Source organism: Gymnogyps californianus, unplaced genomic scaffold, assembly GCF_018139145.2.
Source record: "Gymnogyps californianus isolate 813 unplaced genomic scaffold, ASM1813914v2 HiC_scaffold_99, whole genome shotgun sequence".
Lineage (NCBI taxonomy): Eukaryota > Metazoa > Chordata > Aves > Accipitriformes > Cathartidae > Gymnogyps > Gymnogyps californianus.
Genome location: NW_026114492.1, coordinates 91,799 through 109,662, shown reverse-complemented (window position 1 = coordinate 109,662; position 17,864 = coordinate 91,799). Strand labels below are relative to the sequence as shown.

Sequence of the window (17,864 nt, the reverse complement as noted above, 5' to 3'; positions counted from 1 at the left end):
TGCCAGTGTTTCACCACCCTCATTGTAAAAAATTTCTTCCTTATGTCCAATCTACATCTATCCTCTTTCAGTTTAAAACCATTGCCCCTTGTCCTGTCACTACAGGCCTCTCTCCGTCTTTCTTTTAAGCCCCATTTAACTATTGAAAGGCTGCAATCAGGTCTCCCTGGAGCCTTCTCTTCTCCAGGCTGAACAACCCCAACTCTCTCAGCCTTTCTTCATAGGAGAGGTGTTCCAGCCCTCTGATCATTTTTGTAGCCCTCCTCTAGACCTTCTCTAACAGGTCCGTGTCTTTCTTGTACCAGAGACCCCAGAGCTGGACACAGTGCTCCAGGTGGGGTCTCACCAGAGCAGAGTAGAGGGGCAGAATCACCTCCCTCGACCTGCTGAGCGTGCTTCTTTTTATGCAGCCCAGGATACGGTTGGCTTTCTGGGCTGCGAGTGCACATTGCTGGCTCATGTCTGATTTTTCGTCCACCACTATCCCCAAGTCCTTCTCTGCAGGGCTGTTCTCAATCCATTCATCCCCCAGCCTGTATTGATACTGGGGATTGCCCTGACCCAGGTGCAGGACCTTGCACTTGGCCTTGTTGAACTTCATGAGGTTCACATGGGCCACTCCTCAAGCCTGTCAAGGTCCCTCTGGAGGGCATCCCTTCCCTCCAGTGAATCAACTGCACCACTCAGCTTGGTGTCATCCACAAACTTGCTGAGGGTGCACTCAGTCCCACTGTCTCTGTCATTGATGAAGATATTAAATAGTATTGGTCCCAGTACGGACCCTTGAGGGACACCACTCGTTACTGGTTTCCACTTGGACACTGAGCTGTTGACTGTAACTCTTTGGACGCGGCCATCCAGCCAATTCCTTGTCCATCCATCAAACCCATATCTCTCCATCTTAGCGGCAAGAATGTTGTGGGGGACCGTATCAAAGGCCTTACAGAAGTCAAGATAGATGACATCTGTAGCTCTTCCCTTGTCCACTGATGAAGTCACTCCATTGTAGAAGGCCACTAGATTAGTCAGGCAGGATTTGCCCTTGGCGAAGCCATGTTGGCTGTCTCTAATCACCTCCCAGTGTTCCATATGCTTCAACATGTCTCCCAGGAGGATCTGCTCCATGATCTTACCATGCATGGAGGTGAGGCTGACTGGTTGGTAGTTCCCAGGGTCCTCCTTTTTACCCTTTTTAAAAATGGGTTCTTACACTTGCCTGTTAGATGAAGCGTGCACGTTCTTGTTTCCATAACCAATTACATGGACGTTTCAGTTAACTGCTTTCTTCACTTTGTGATTGACTCATCCCCAGAGCCTCTCCACTCTCTGCGCTGAGGCAAAAGTTCTGTAGTATATGATTATATAATTAAAAACTGTATTTTAATGCATTGGTAATGTGCTAAGACAAAGTTTTATGTAATATGTATACCCTTACAAAAGTGCTGAACTCTTGAGTGCTAGTATAAACATAAGGAAGTAGAGGGAGAGAGAAGCAGGGCAGGGAGTATTCTAGGCCTGGTACAGCTATCTTCAAACTTTGTTCTGTTTTTCTTTGGCTTATTAACACAGGGGGAAATAATTTAATGTTCACATGATATTAAGCTGTATGCTACTTTTTCTATTACCTTCAGATTGGAGGATTCTCATTAAACAAATTAACTAATTTTCATCTTAAAGAAGCTGAGAATGATACTGTGGTTTGGGAGCGTAACCCCATTGATGATTGGCCAAAAGAAACTTCTAAAAGGGGCAAGGTCTGAACCATTTCATTTATTTCAATAGTAGTCTAGCAGTCATTGCTGTTCTTGGAAAAAGACCCACCTTCTATTTTTGTATTGTATTTTGTATTGCAAAACCATAAACTGAATTTAAGAGATTACATGACAGTTTGATATGACGCTTACTATGATTATCTTTTGGTGCTAAGAACCTAGCAGAAAACTGGGTGCTACTTCAAACTAACTCTTTGATAAGACCCTGGGTTTTAATCTGTGAACCAGAGGAGAAAATATAGTTTCCAGACTTGAAGCCATTTTATTTTAAGGTTAGATTTAAGTATATGAAAACTATTTCCTTCTTCCAAAAAAAAACCCCAACTATTTTAAAAGACTATATACTAAAGTCAATATTGAGATAATATTCATAGCATCTATTGTCTGTTGCTGTGTACCAAGCACATATATGCCACGAGAAACCAATTATTTAATGGAGGTTAAACATTTCAGAGCTGGCAGAATAAGTCTAAGTGATACAACTTCTGTTTTTTCATGCCTTGCTTGAATATGTGTTTTTCTTCTGTAAACTTGAATGAATATTCAGTATTTTTTTTTTTTGCACTCACTATATCTCAAATTTAGGCTTTGCTAATAAATAAGCTATATCCATTCTCTCAATCTAGATATTCTGTGATATTTTCTTGGAAATATATTAATTATGACAAAAAACACTTAATAGGCATTGTTATTAATCATTGATATTATTCTTTAACCATTACTACAGTCTGACATTTTTAACTTTTATAATCCTTGCTCATACCATTTCTTTAAATTTTGTTTATTACAGTTTTTCTTATTTGGGTAAAGTATTAATCTTCCATGTTGAGACATGAGCATTGGAATATGGAGGCAACTATAAATTTTGTAATATTACATTACAGATGGACTACAATGAAATCAAATTATATGACATTATTAACAAGCGCATATTCTACATTAGCAGTTTTATTTATTTTTATAGCTAAATACCTATATATTCATTAAACGTTATTTAAGCTTTTATTTTGTAATTGACAGGCTCCCTTAGTATTTGATTCAGAACACCAATGTTCAGCACCTGTTGGGCAGCTCTGGGTAGAACTTCTTCGTTTCTATGCCTTGGAGCGTGATTTGGTTGATTTGGTTATTAGCATACGACTCAAAGAAACAGTGTCTCATGAATCAAAGGACTGGCCTAAAAAGTGCATTGCTGTGGAAGGTATGTTTATCATAAAAATTTAAGAAGCTATTACCTTTAACTTCCTAGGGTATTGTCTTGGCTACTGACATCATGTGTAATCACTTATTTTTTTAATATTGGACTGTGATTCACAACAGTAGAGTAGAATATGTTTTGAAAAAATCAATTTAATAGTTCTCTTGGGTATTTTTATTAGTGTTATCAGATATAATTAAGTAAATTTTTAAAAATTGTTTTCAGCACAATTCGTAGATGTTATGTCCCTACACATAGTAATTGATGGTAGTATATTTAAATTTTGTAAGGATATAAGTATATATTTTTTTAAAAAAGTTAACTCCTACACTGCTGGCTCACTTCTTTCTACTCTACCCATATGCAGTCAAAAGGAATGTGGCAAGAACTCTGAACAGCCAGCTAGCATATGAATATATTCTTCATTGTCTGAGAGTAACTTATAAGTATTTTGCCTTGCTGTACAAAAAAACTGCAAAATTGAGCAAAAAAACCCCTCCAAATATCAATGAGGAGAAATCCCAAATGTTGGACTGTGGAAAAGATGCTGTAAAGCATGAAAATTCTGAGATGCAAAATTTGGATGGTAAAACAAACAGAGCAGTAGATTGCATAATCGAGAGTACAAATATCCCTCGAGCTTATAGAATTGATCTTTCAAACTGTATGTTGTCTCAGAAAGCTTGACAGAAGAACTGCCTGATGATACAAGTCATTTGGGAATTGCCCATGAAGATTCAGACTGTGTAATTGAAGAAGTTATTTCTGGAGATAATGAGGTTTTTAAACCAAGTCATGAAGAGAAGGAAAATGAAGAGGAAGAACATGAACAAGAAATAGGATGGAATAATATCTTGATGACTGCTGATCAGGGAATAGATGAAGATGGTGAAAGTGGAGATCTCCCTGTTACAGTGAATGAGCACGATATAGAGACATGTAGTACTTCAAACTTAAAAGGTTTTCAAAACCCTGCACTTACAAAGAGTGATGAGTTTGACTTAGAGTACAGTGATATAATGGATCATAAGATTAGCATTGAGGAGAGCACTGAAGGTACTGATGAACTGGATGAATCCCCAAACAAATTCATACCATCAGTACAGAATCGGATATCTGAAATGATTAGCTTGAATGATGAAATTGAAGAACCAAGTCTTCTAAATCAGACAGAATGTGGTGTTATCATAAGAGCTGAAGGTGAGCTAGATAACGCATGCACTGGATCTGGAGATGAGGATGCACTGTCTGAGAAAGTTTTGTCCATCCCCACTAAATATGAAGACAAACATATCAAAGAAAATGTGGATGGACCTCTGAGAATCAATTTGAGTCAAGAGGATCTTACTGAGAAAAGAAGCCTTTTTGAAGAGAACACAGCAATAGAACAGTGTTTAGAACACTTTTATGAATTCAGTAAACCAGCTTTTACTAAGGGCAAGGTAAGCAAACTATCAGAAAATAAGCAATATGTTTATGTTTTATTATCAGTTCTATGAAAATATTGCTCAAATTCATTAAAAGATTATTTATTTTTTTAAAGAAACTAATCTTGCTTTCTGTTCATGCAGTCTCCTACAGTAGTATGTAGCTTGTGCAGATGGGAAGGTCACTTAAAGAGTGATTGTCCAGAAGACTTCAAGAAAATTGAGCTAGACCCATTGCCAGCGCTGACACCCAAATTTTAATTTATTTTAGATCAAATTTGTGTCCAGTGTTACTGTAAGTGGTTTTTTTTTTCCCCCCTTTGAATATTGTTGTGGGAAAGAAAAGAATTGCAAAAAATAATGAAATGACCACAGGCTAATGCTGTTATAAAGGGGACCAATTTATCTGCCACCATACATCCAACTCTATTAGATATACTTTTAGATTCATAAGGGCTATAATAAAACTACTAAATAGTTTGAATCTAGAAAAATACAAAAAGTCTATCTTCTGCATACTGGCTATCTGATTACTCATTTAGGCATCTTAATATTAATCTAATAATTTAATTTTGGGTAGGGTTTTTTTGACTGATGCTTTTACATTTGTCTCTACTTCGAATTTCATTACTGTTCCTCAAGCTATGTTTTTTTTAATAAGTACAGACATCAATGTTCTAGAAAAATCAGAGTCAGAATGCTGTTTTATAACCCTTCTGGGGTTATAAAACAAAGAATTGAGTCAGTGTCCTGGTTTCGGCTGGGACAGAGTTAACTTTCTTCTTAGTAGCTGGTACAGTGCTGGGTTTTGGATTTGGTGTGAGAATGATGTTGATAACACGCTGATGGTTTAGTTGTTGCTAAGGAGCGCTTATCTTAAGCCAAGGACTTTTCAGTTTCCCATGCTCTGCCAGCAAGCAGGTGTGCAAGGAGCTGGGAGGGAGCATGGCCAGGGCAGCTGACCTGAACTAGCCAAAGGGGTATTCCATACCATGGAACCTCATGCCCAGTATATAAACAGGGGGGAGTTGGCCGGGCAGTGCGGATCGCGGTTCGGGAACTAACTGGGCATCGGTCAGCGGGTGGTGAGCAATTGCATTGTGCATCACTGGTTTTTTTTCCTTCCCCCCCCTTTTTTTTTTGTTGCATTCCTTTTCATTACTATTATTACTATATTTCATTATTACTATTGTTAGTATTATATTTTACTTTAGTTATTAAACTGTTCTTATCTCAACCCATGAGTTTTACTTTTTTTCTCTTTCCTCCTCCTCACCCCACTGGGAGGGGGAAAGGGGAAGCGGCTGCGTGGTGCTGAGTTGCTGACTGGGGTTAAACCATGACAGAACCAATAAAAGTAGGGATTCTTTCCTCATCAGCAAAACTGATGAGAAAATGTTTTTAAATACTACAGAAAAATAGTAATATATTCATGCTTGCGTTAAAAGACATGCTGTGGTTTGAAGCTGCGTACAATTTGAGATTCTGTGTTGATATGGGGTTATAATCTGTCACATCTCTTATAGGAACCAAGCTGAATTTGTTTGGCTCCTCAAAAAATGGCTTTGGCTTCAAACAAAATGACCTTGATATGTATATGACAATTGATGGACTGGAAACTGCTGAGGTAGTTAGACAAGGCGTTTGGGGGGATGGGTATTAATAAGTACACAACTTTATAGTTTTATTGTGTATATATTGTAACAAATTTACTTTTTATAAAAGCTGTTCAGATTAGAGGAAAATGCAAACAGGTGCCTCAAAAGCAGATTATCTGGGTTTTTTTGCTGTTGTTCTAGGTATGCATTTAAGAATTTTTACTCAGTACTTGGTTTTCTGAATTCTGCACTAACATTCTAGCATAAACTGTGCAAATAAATAAGATATGCTTTTTAGCATAAACAACTAGAAATGGAAGACGGTGGAAAAGGACATAAATCATATTTCACGACTAATATAAAGTTTAAAAAAGCCTATGTTAAGATACTGTCTAGTGTTGATTTTACAAGAAGTGCCATTTTGAAACAATTTCTGGTATTCACATAATTCTGTATAATATGAAACTGAATCATACAGCTTTAAGCTTAACAGCAAGTTAAAAAAGGTATGTCTGAAATACTTTGTCTAGAACTCTTCTAACATAATTTCAGTGCTGACTTTTTCTTCATGTCTTAGGGGCTAGATTGCATCAGAATCATTGAAGATTTAGCAAAGGTTCTCAAGAAACATTCAGGTAACTTTCTTGAAAATTAAAATAAGTGGTTCTGTTTATGTGACTGATGCAGTGAGGAAGTTCTGGGGCATTGTACATGGAAAATAATTAAGATAAAACTGTATTAAAGACCATAATATTATTAAGAATGAGGGTGTATGTTGTGAACACTCAGATTTTTTTTTTTTTGTATATGTAGGTCTTTGAGGCTATAATGTTATAGCCTAACATTGGACAGATAGTATATTCATAACCTATATACATGAGAAAAAGCCTTAAGTTAAAGCTTGGAGCTTCAATTTAATTATTATGTTGTATTTGTATGTTCAGCATCCAATAAGTTAAAAGGCAGGCTGACAGAAGTTTGCACTAAGTATTCTGTTTTATCTACAAGAAAGTATGATTTTAGAGTGTTTGTTTTAGTGTATCTCACATTAAATTTAATATAATTGGAGTGAACTATCAATGATCTCTTCAGTTTATTTTGCTGTAAAGTTTAGATTAATCTTCAGTTTATTGGAGGGTATATGTATATTTGTATGTATTATATTTAGTGGATTCATAGTGTCTGACAAATGCCAAAAATCAATATTAAAATATAACTGAAATAAGATCTTAGCTGATACTAAAATTATATTTTGTAACATTTTTACTGCAATTTTGGATGGTTTGTAGTGCACTTGATTGTGTTATGACTGTATTGCAGTCATTCAGTAACATTTCATTCTAGGTCTAAGAAATGTCTTGTCTATAACAACTGCTAAAGTCCCAATTGTCAAATTCTTCCATGTCAGAAGTGGTCTTGAAGTAGACATCAGTTTATATAACACTCTGGTAAGGTTATCTCCTTTTTTGTTAACAGGAAAATGTGGAGTGACCTCATGAGGATAAAATGCTTGTTTTGTTGAGATTCAATAATCAACCAATTACCTATTTCAATTTTAGATTTCTGAGTACAAGTTTTTTATTTGACTATCATAGAATCATAGAATGGTTTGGGTTGGAAGGGACCTTTAAAGTTCATCTAGCTCCAACACCCCTGCCATGGGCAGGGACATCTTTCACTAGATCTGATTGCTCAAAGCCTCGTCCAACCTGACCTTGAACGCTGCCAATGATGGGGCATCCACAACCTCTCTGGGCAACCTGTTCCAGTGTCTCACCACCCTCATCGTAAAAAATTTCTTTCTTATGTCCAATCTAAATCTACCCTCTTTCAGTTTAAAACCATTGCCCCATGTCCTGTCACTACAGGCCCTGGTAAAAAGTCTCTCTCCATCTTTCTTATAAGCCCCCTTTAAGTACTGAAAAGCTGCAATCAGGTCTCCCTGGAGCCTTCTCTTCTCCAGGCTGAACAACCCCAACTCTCTCAGTCTTTCTTCATAGGAGAGGTGTTCCAGCCCTCTGATCATCTTTGTGGCCCTCCTCTGGACTCACTCCAACAGGTCCATGTCTTTCTTATGTTGGGGACCCCAGAGCTGAACACAGGACTCCAGGTGGGGTCTCATGAGAGCAGAGTAGAGGGGGAGAATCACCTCCCTCGACCTGCTGAGCGTGCTTCTTTTTATGCAGCCCAGGATATGGTTGGCTTTCTGGGCTGCAAATACACATTGCCGGCTCATATCCAAAATGAGTGGAGTCAGTTACACAATTGAGACTTTAGAGTTGTCACTTGTCTAAGAGAATATATTAGTTCTTCAATAAGAGTAAGCATTAGTGGTTTAGGTTTCTTTCTGTAACTTAAAAAGACAAAATAACATAACTTCAGCCCTTCCTGCCCCCAGTCATGACTCTTGCTTAGACTTTGAGACCTGGGATAGTGATTTTGAATCCAGCTTGCCTGAACTGGGACACATGTTACAGTCTACAGAAGAGAACAAATCCTTGGCCAAATATTTTAAAAACAAGTTTTGTGATTGGGTGAGTTTTGGGGGTGTCCCCGTGCACATTTCTGCAGCAGGCCTATAATGAGCTATTTGGTAAACAAGCAGCAGTCTGAAAACCTCCTTTAGCAGGCACTTACAAAGGCTACCTTTAAATAGGAGAAGGTTGTCTTGAGGAGGATACTTCAAGAACAGACTTTCAGAATTAGTGGTTGAAGTTCTGCATCCATATGGGTGAATTGATAGCTCTCACGTCCCTGGGCTGAAATCTTATTTCAAGTACTTACCTTCTACCAAATATTTTGAAAATGCAGTAATAGATTAATGCTTTCCTTTCTGAGATACTATTCTGTGAATGCTGATTTGTACCACTTGTGAGCAGTTTAAAGATGTTTACCAGCTTTTTAACAGAGGAGGTGAGCAGGAAGCATTGTTCAATGCTTCCTTTCTCAATAACATGCATTCTGTTATGCAAGGCTTCACATTTGCTTTTGTTGAGCACACAACTCAAGTGTTTCTGTCCACAAATTCATTATGACTTTTAAATAAATTAGAATGGAAGAAGTATGCATGTATACATGCGAACTCTCCAACTACAGTATTCTGAATCATTCCTTGACTTTCCTTATCTTGACTAAAGATGTTTTTCATGTTTTCAGCTTATTGCCTCTTTTCTGCAGGACTCCTATATTTTGTATATGACTTTTTTTATTTTTATAGGCCTTGCATAACACAAGACTCCTGTCATCATATGCAGCCATTTATCCTAGAGTAAAATATCTGTGTTACACAATGAAAGTCTTTACGAAGGTGAGTATACTTCAGACGTTCTAGAAGCAGTAGCACCTACAGCAAAGGATGATAGCCATAAAAGATGTTTCTTTTTCTAGATGTGTGACATTGGAGATGCATCTCAAGGTAGCCTTTCTTCTTATGCATATACTCTTATGGTGCTTTATTTTCTTCAACAGAGAAATCCTCCTGTCATCTCTGTTCTTCAAGAGGTACAGTATATCAAGAAAGAAATGAGTATCGGTATACAGTATTGACTAGAAGAATTTCAGAGTGCTCAATCTGAAGGGCTGTTTTAATGAGTTGATATTATGTTTTTAGATCTACAAAGAACCCAAGAAGCCTGAAATTTTAGTTGATGGCTGGAACGTTTGTTTCTTTGATAGGACAGAAGAGTTGGTGAGTATATCAGAGAAGTGAATTTGAAATGGTGTTACCTGTAGCTTTGCAAATGAAAAAGAATTAATTTTAAGGAATATTGTCCTCAGATATGGTGGTTGAATATAGAAACCAGATTCTAAAAATTATCTTTGATTTTAAGCTCTGTATGGGTGATAAAGAAGAAAAACATAGTAGCAATACACGTAAGTACTAGACAAAGAAATGGAAGTGGAGTAGCTATTGCTTTGAAAATCCCAATCCCATGCCGTGAAGCTTTCAGAATATAATTGGTTGTGTTCAACTAAGTAATGCAAGCATCTATGAAAAAAATCTGCAAAATCTGAAAAAAAATAGATTTGCTAGAAGTTATTTTAAGGTGTTAATGATGATTAATTGTTATGTATGTCACATTACTGAGTGGAGATACCTCCTACAAATATCAGTTGCATATGTAGTCATAGTTTGTTTAATCCAGTTGAATAATATTGTATTAAATGGGCACATACAGTAAAAGTGAATTAATAAATTCTTTTTGATAACAGGCAAAACCTAATGTTAGAAGTATTATTAATTCCCTATGTTTGTTGTTAATCTCAATATTTAAAAAAATACTGACCATTTTCAAGTCAATATTGAATTATTAATGCTAATTATGAAGGGAAGGGAGGTATTCTGGAGTAACTCAATCATGCTTCTTTATAAATTTTATGTAGTTTGAATTTTCAAGTTATGAAAATTATTATGCTTTATATAAGTATTGGAAAAATAAATATTTCTATCATTTTAAGTCAGTTGTTTGGCCAGATTGTGGCAAAAACACTGAATCTGTTGGGCAGCTGTGGCTGGGACTTCTCCGTTTCTATGCAGAATTTGATTTTAAAGAACATGTCATCTGCATTAGGAGAAAAAATCTGCTTACAACTTTCAAGAAGCAGTGGACTTCCAAATACATTGTAATTGAAGGTAAAATCACATAACGCACATGGATATGTGGAATTACTTTAGTACCCACATGAAAAATTTGGTTTTTCTACATGGTTTAATTTCATTTTTCTATTACTAGTTTAGAAATTGTTATTTGCACATTTTGAAATCTTTGCAAAATTCCCATTGTGTTTCAGTAGTGTTAGAAATTCTTCTCTTAGTTGGTTTTTTTGGGGTTGGGTTTTTTTTTTTATCTGAAAAGAAGTTGCAAAGCAAACTTCATACTTTGTGTAATAACAGTAACTGACATAGAAATAGATTTAACCAAATGCTTTGGAGAAGAAACTAGCTATAATGCAATTGAGGTTTTCTCACTAATATTAACTTCAGTTGAGACCATATTTATATGACTATTATACCATGTGTATGTATTACAGACCATGGTATTACTTAATAGTGTATCAAGAAAATGCACTGACATATTTTAGAAATGTTCCCTAAGCCATGATTTTTTTGGCCTATCTGATTTTCATGGAAAAGATTTTTACTCTCCTGCCCTCACACACAACTTATTCTTTTATAATATTTCAGTCAATTCAGAGATGAACCGCTGTTATCCTTTGTCCTTGGAGTGAAATATTTTCAATAAATTTGCGAAGAATTTAATTTCAGTATATTAATTCTGCATCAGGAATAGCTGCCTTTGATTGTTCATTTATATATACATTGATGATCTTGCCCTGGACTTGAGTAATGTCTATAATGCTTTTTATACAGACCCCTTTGATTTGAACCACAGTCTTGGAGCTGGATTGTCAAGAAAAAGTAAGTTTTCTGTTCACAAATTTGGGCCTAAAGTGATGATCTTGTCTTAGATGTTATTTTGATAGTTTGATGTTTGGATGATGTTTTCTTTTTTGTTCCCCAGTGACAAATTTTATAATGAAAGCTTTTATCAATGGGAGAAGGTTATTTGGTACCCCTATAAAAATATTTCCTAAAGAATATTCATCAAAAATGTTAAGTTGCTTTAAGGGATGTGGGAGTTCTAAGAGCAGTATGTACGTGCACATGCTCTTACAATGTATAAGGTATCACTTGTGGGAATATGGTTGTGCTCTCTTTATGCTCTTCTCTTTTAAGTTTCAATCATACTCTAACAAATCTTTAGTATGAGAGTTATTACTGAGTACTGTATTCATGTTGTTTGCATGTAAAATGTGACATGCAGAATACTAATCAAGTCAGGGCTTCATTGTACAGGCTTATAATGTATTTTAGTCCCTATCAAAATAGCTAACCTTTTTTTTTAAAACTGCAGTTTAAAAAAATAGCTTGCAGAACTTGTGGTTAGCAGGCTGCCCTTAAAGAAGAGGTAGCAGTGGCCAGTTATCTCATCAGGTCTTTCAGGAGTTCAGCTACACACACAAGATTTGTTCTTTTCTTGTTTATCTGTCTTGATTCCAAAGTGTGTTGATTTGCTTTTTTAAATGCATGATTTCTTTTTGAGGAGTACTTCTTTGATCCAGAGGTACTTACAGAAGGAGAATTGGCACCGAATGATAGATGCTGCAGAACTTGTGGTAAAATTGGCCATTTCATGAAAGATTGTCCCATGAGAAGAAAGTGAGTATAGTTTTGGGATCTATGTGGAACATTTCCTTAGCTTTGTTTGAAAGGAAGATTAGGATGATAATGCTAAAGCAAAAATTGCACATGCTACAGATTATTTCTTTACTGTTAAAATGAAAATGTATCAATATCAGTTTTGACAGTGGAGGGGCAGGCGGTGGTGTTTTTAAATTTTTGGTCTGTGTTGAGTCACCACTAAACTTTTGCCAGCATCAGCTCTAGTGTTTTTTTTAACAGAATCTTTTCATAGAAGACTACAAAACACATTTCACCCAGTATCCTCTCCATTTAGCTTAAGGAGATAATGCTGATTCTGCGCTTTATATAGGAAAGCAGTAGTTGAAGAGACTCTAAATGCAAAGTTGAATGGCTGTGTGCTGTGAAGAGCACTCATGAAAGTATTTTGCATATTTTCATTTAATAGTTTCTATTTCTAGAATCTTGGTGCTCCCAGCAAGATACATTTTTGTCATGTTCACAGAATCATGCCATTCATGTCAAAAAGCAAGACAAGGGCATCACAGCATGACTTTTTTTCAAGCACACATAGATCAGAACAGTGTCCTGTTTACATCCAAGAGAAGGCTTCCTGATTCTCAGTAACCAGATGTCCAAAATTCAGTAAATACCTTCCTGTAGCAAATGAATGCTAAACTGATTTTCTGCTCTTTATATGATAAACTGTCTAAACTTAAAACTGATTGATTGATATTTTTTCCAAGTAAAGACACTAAAGCACTTTAAAGACTTCATGTTTCTAAAATAGTGAAAATCAGCAAATAAAACTTCAAAAGAACAAAATTATGAAAGCCTTTGTGCTCGTTTGTAAGGTGAATGGGAAATCTGACCTTTGTTTGGAATCTATATATCTTAATTGTAATTAAAAATCTCCTACACTTTTATATAAGTAGCTAAAAAGCTGGTGTACAAAGACTAGATAAAGTAGCCTTTTTGATAAACTGTAGAGAACTGTGAGCTAATATTGCTAAGATTGTTAGTTTAGGAATCTATTCAACTTCACCAAATGTAAGTGTACTAGCTGATGATAGGTTGAAAATCAAGAATGCTGATGGTGCTGTGAAAATCCACTCAATGTCTAAACTGCTGTTTCAGATGCACTTTAATCCTGCATTCTGGAGTGAAACCCCAGTTCATTTCACATATGCAGCTATGCTGTATACAACATTAGAGCAAAAGTCAATGGGATTTTGATTCTAAGAATGTAAATGCCTTATGAGGTCAGACCACTCGCCCATCTAGCTGAATCCTTTGTCCAGCAGTGGTAATAGGAGATGCTGTTTATGGAGGGCATGCTATTTGGCTGTTTTCTGCAGTCTCTTCTCTTGTATTCCCCCAACATCTTCAGTTGCTGTATAAGAGATGTTAGAACACATACCTGCCTTGGTTCTTGTAATATTTGTTTGTGGACTGCAGTTGTGCATTTTTTTTTTAATTTTATTTTTTCCTGAACCTGTTTTTCCTGTTTTCCTTAATCTTCTGTGGCAACCAGTTCCAGAAGTATGCTAACTGCTGTGTAAAATAGTATTTTTTTAAATCTGTTTTAAACCAAACTCATTTTAGTTTCATTAAACATTCCACAGGCATAGTACTGTGGGATTTAGTTAGTAATGATACTGCTTTGAGGTTTTTAAGTCATGATTGTGTTTACCCTCTGGCTCCTCTCCGAGTTGAAGAGTCTCAAACCTTTTTATTATCTCCTCCTAAGACAGTTGCTGCCTAAGACATTTTAGCTGCTGGGTCGGGGCAATCCCAAGCACAAATACAGGCTGGGCAGAGAATGGATTGAGAGCAGCCCTGAGGAGAAGGACTTGGGGATGTTGGTTGATGAGAAGCTCAACACGACCTGGCAATGTGCGCTTGCAGCCCAGAAAGCCAACCGTATCCTGGGCTGCATAAAAAGAAGCGTGACCAGCAGGTCGAGGGAGGTGATTCTCCCCCTCTACTCTGCTCTCATGAGACCCCACCTGGAGTACTGTGTTCAGCTCTGGGGCCCCCAACATAAGAAAGACATGGACCTGTTGGAGTGAGTCCAGAAGAGGGCCACAAAGATGATCAGAGGGCTGGAGCACCTCTCCTATGAAGACAGGCTGAGAGAGTTGGGGTTGTTCAGCCTGGAGAAGCGAAGGGTTTGGGGAGACCTTATTGCGGCCTTCCAGTACCTAAAGGGGGCCTACAGGAAAGCTGGAGAGGAACTTTTTACAAGGGAGTGTAGTGATAGGACAAGGGGTAATGGTGTTAAACTGAAAGAGGGTAGATTTAGATTAGATATTGGGAAGAAGTTCTTTACTGTGAGGGTGGTGAGGCACTGGCACAGGTTGCCCAGAGAAGTTGTGGATGCCCCCTCCCTGGAAGTGTTCAAGGCCAGGTTGGATGGGGCTTTGAGCAACCCGATCTAGTGGAAGGTGTCCCTGCCCATGGCAGGGGGGTTGGACTAGATGAACTTTAAAGGACCCTTCCAACCCAAACCGTTCTATGATTCTCTGTACCTTCTTGTGGTGGGTTAACCTTGGCTGGCTGCCAACTGCCCACCAAGCCACGCTCTCACTCCACCTCCTCAGAAGGACAGGGGGAGAAAATAAGATGGAAAAGCTCATGGGTCAAGATAAAGACAGAAAGATTGCTTACCAGCTACCATCACGGGCAAAAAAGACTCGACTTAGGGAAGATTAATTTAATTTATTGCCAATTAAAAATAGAGTAGGATGGTGTTGTGGGTTAACCCCAGTAGGCAGCTCAGCACCACACAGCTACTCACTCACTCCCCTCCACTTCCAGTGGGATGAGGGAAGAGAAAATGAAGAGTAAAAGCAAGAAAACTCATGGGTTGAGATAAAGACAGTTTAATAAGCAAAGGAGAAGTGGAAGAAGAAAGAGAAAACAAAACAAGTGATGCAAAGGCAGTCACTCATCACCTCCCATGGGTAGACTGATGCCCAGTGAGTTCCCAAGGAAAAAGATGGCTTACCTACCTAAACCATCCTCCTCCTCTCCATTTTATTGCTGAGCATGACATTATATGGCATGAAATATCTCTTTGGTTAGTTTTGGTCATCTGCCTGGTTGTGTCCCCTCCCAACCATGTGTGCACCCCCCACCCACCCCCCAATCTATTCACTGGGGGGGGAGAGTGAGAAACAGAGAAGGCCTTGATGCAGTGCAAACACTGCTCAGCAATAGCTAAAACATTGGTCTGTTATCAACATTGTTTTGGTCACAAATCTAAAACGCAGCACCATATGAGCTGCTATGAAGAAAATTAACTCTATCCCAACCAGATCCAGAACAGGTGGTGAGAAACAAAGACAAAACTAAAAATACCTTCCTCCAAGCCCCCATCTTTCCAGATTCAACTTCACTCCTTCATTCCTGACTCTTCTATCTCCTCCAAGCAGTGCAGGGAGGATGGGGAATGGGGATTGTGGTCAGTTCATAACAGTTCCTCTCTGCCACTCCTTCCTCCTCACACTTTTCCCTTGCTCCAGCATGGGATTTCTCCCACGGCATACAGTCTTTCACAAACTGCTCCAGCATGGGTCCTTTCCACGGGATACAGTCCTTCAGGAACAGACTGCTCCAGTGAGGGTCCCCCATGGGCCGCAGTTCCTGCCAGGAGCCTGCTCCTGCCTGGGCTCTCCATGGGCTGCAGCTTCCTTCAGGGCACATCCACCTGCTCCTGTGTGGGGTCCTCCATGGACTGCAGCGTGGATATGTGCACCAGCATGGTCCTTCATGGGCTGCAGGGGGACAACCTGCATCACCATTGTCTTCACCACAGACTGGAGGGAAATCTCTGCTCCAGCGCCTGGAGCACCTCCTTCCCCTCCTTCACCGACCTTGGTGTCTGCAGAGTTTTCTCTCACATTTTCTCACTTCTCTCTCCCAGCTGCTGCTGTGCAGTGTATTTTACCCTTTTTTAAATATGTTATCAGAGAGCCGCTACCAATGTTGCTGATTGGCTCAGCTTTGGCCAGTGGTGGGTCTGTTTTGGAGCTGTCTGGAACTGGCTCTGTCCGGCATAGGGCAGCCCCTGGTCTCTTCTCTTTCCTTAGATTTAATTGCTAGCTCCCAGTTCAACATCATATGGACATGGTTTAGATTTTTTTTCACTGGATACATTACCTTACGTTCATCTCCATTGAAGCTCATCCACCACCTTTTTGCCCGTTCCATCAGTTTTGTGATGTATTTTCAAGTTGCTTGCCATTAAGTGCTGCATCTGACTGACCAAAATAGCTTCTTATCATCTTCAGATGTGGAGGTTTCACTGATCTCTCCTCCAAGTCATGGATGAAGTTAAATAAAACCAGTTCAGCAGTGATACCTGGGTCTCCACTGCTAGATCTTTAAGTAAGTGACTTAAAATGTTAGAAGCATTTCCCATTAAAAAAGTTTTTTAGAAATACTGTGAGTATAACACAGTTTCAGACTAGTGGAAAGAAGCTAGATTTCTGATGGTAGTGTACAAGTAAGAGAAATAGAAATATAGCCTCAGCTTTTATGGTTTGTTAGCATGTTGTTTGGTGTTTCTTTTCCACTTGTCTTTTGCAGCTCCAGCATCTAGATCTACATTATGATTATATTTGTTTAGATGTAATTATTAGATTTTAGTGCTGTATTGTAATCTAATTGTTAAGTTACATTATTAAATGTATGTTACATTACTGTAACACTGTTAGGAGAGTCAAAGGAATAGATACATTAATTCACTTTATTTAAACCACTGAAGAAATACACTAGGATTATATTGTCAATACACAGCACTTTTTTTTCCTCTCCGTGTATAGATGTAAAGCCTATGAACTCTGCATCATTTTTCTCCTGTAGACTGAGGTGGCGATGTGATTTTGAAGGTATCAAAAACCAAAGGTACACAGAAAAAAAAGAGAAAAGAAGCAAAGAGGACAACGAAACTTGGAATAAAACAACAGAAAAAGAGAGCTCAATCAAGGAGGGAAAGTTGCAACTATGTATACCTCAGAAGAGCAAACTAGCAGCAAGGGGAATAGTGGAAACTGGAAGAGAAAAGAATCCCAGGCAATCAGCAAAGTGGAAACTCCTGGAAGACAGGGGCTTAAGAGAAAAATATTGCTTTATCTGTGGAAGAGAAGGTCACATGAAAAAAAAATGCCCACAGTATAAAGGAGCTGTAGGTATGAAACTCTGATATAGTTGAGTAGTTTAAACAGAGCTTATCTTTTTTGCTATTTTTAACAGGGTTGATTTAAGGATAAGGTTTTTGCTTTGAATGGCATGACGTAAATGCTAATTTATTTTTTAAAATGTAGTCACATATGGTCAGTTTTCCCTCCATCTTCACCTACCTTTCAGAACACTGCTGTATCCTGGGAGATTTGGCATGGTTTCTTGTAGCAGGTAAGATACTTGTATAGAAAGGAAAGAAAGTAAAGCTTGTAAAGAAAGAAACTTCCTAATATGTTGAAAATGCTTCCATTGTCATCATTATATCATAGTTTGCTAACATTTCAAATTACAGATTCTATTTCAGTGAATCACAGTAGCAATAAAAGCTAGCCTATAGCTCTTCACATCACGTGAAACGGACTTCATAAATAATCTAAAGTCACTATGACAGTGTATAAATTGCTCAGATAAAATATTGTG

General features: G+C 37.9%; 1 pseudogene; it reads left to right on the top strand.

Annotated features, from left to right (window-relative positions):
- Positions 1–17,406, top strand: part of LOC127029296 (terminal uridylyltransferase 7-like) — a 35,288-nt pseudogene extending 17,882 nt beyond the window's left edge.
- The last annotated feature ends 458 nt before the right edge of the window (positions 17,407–17,864 follow it).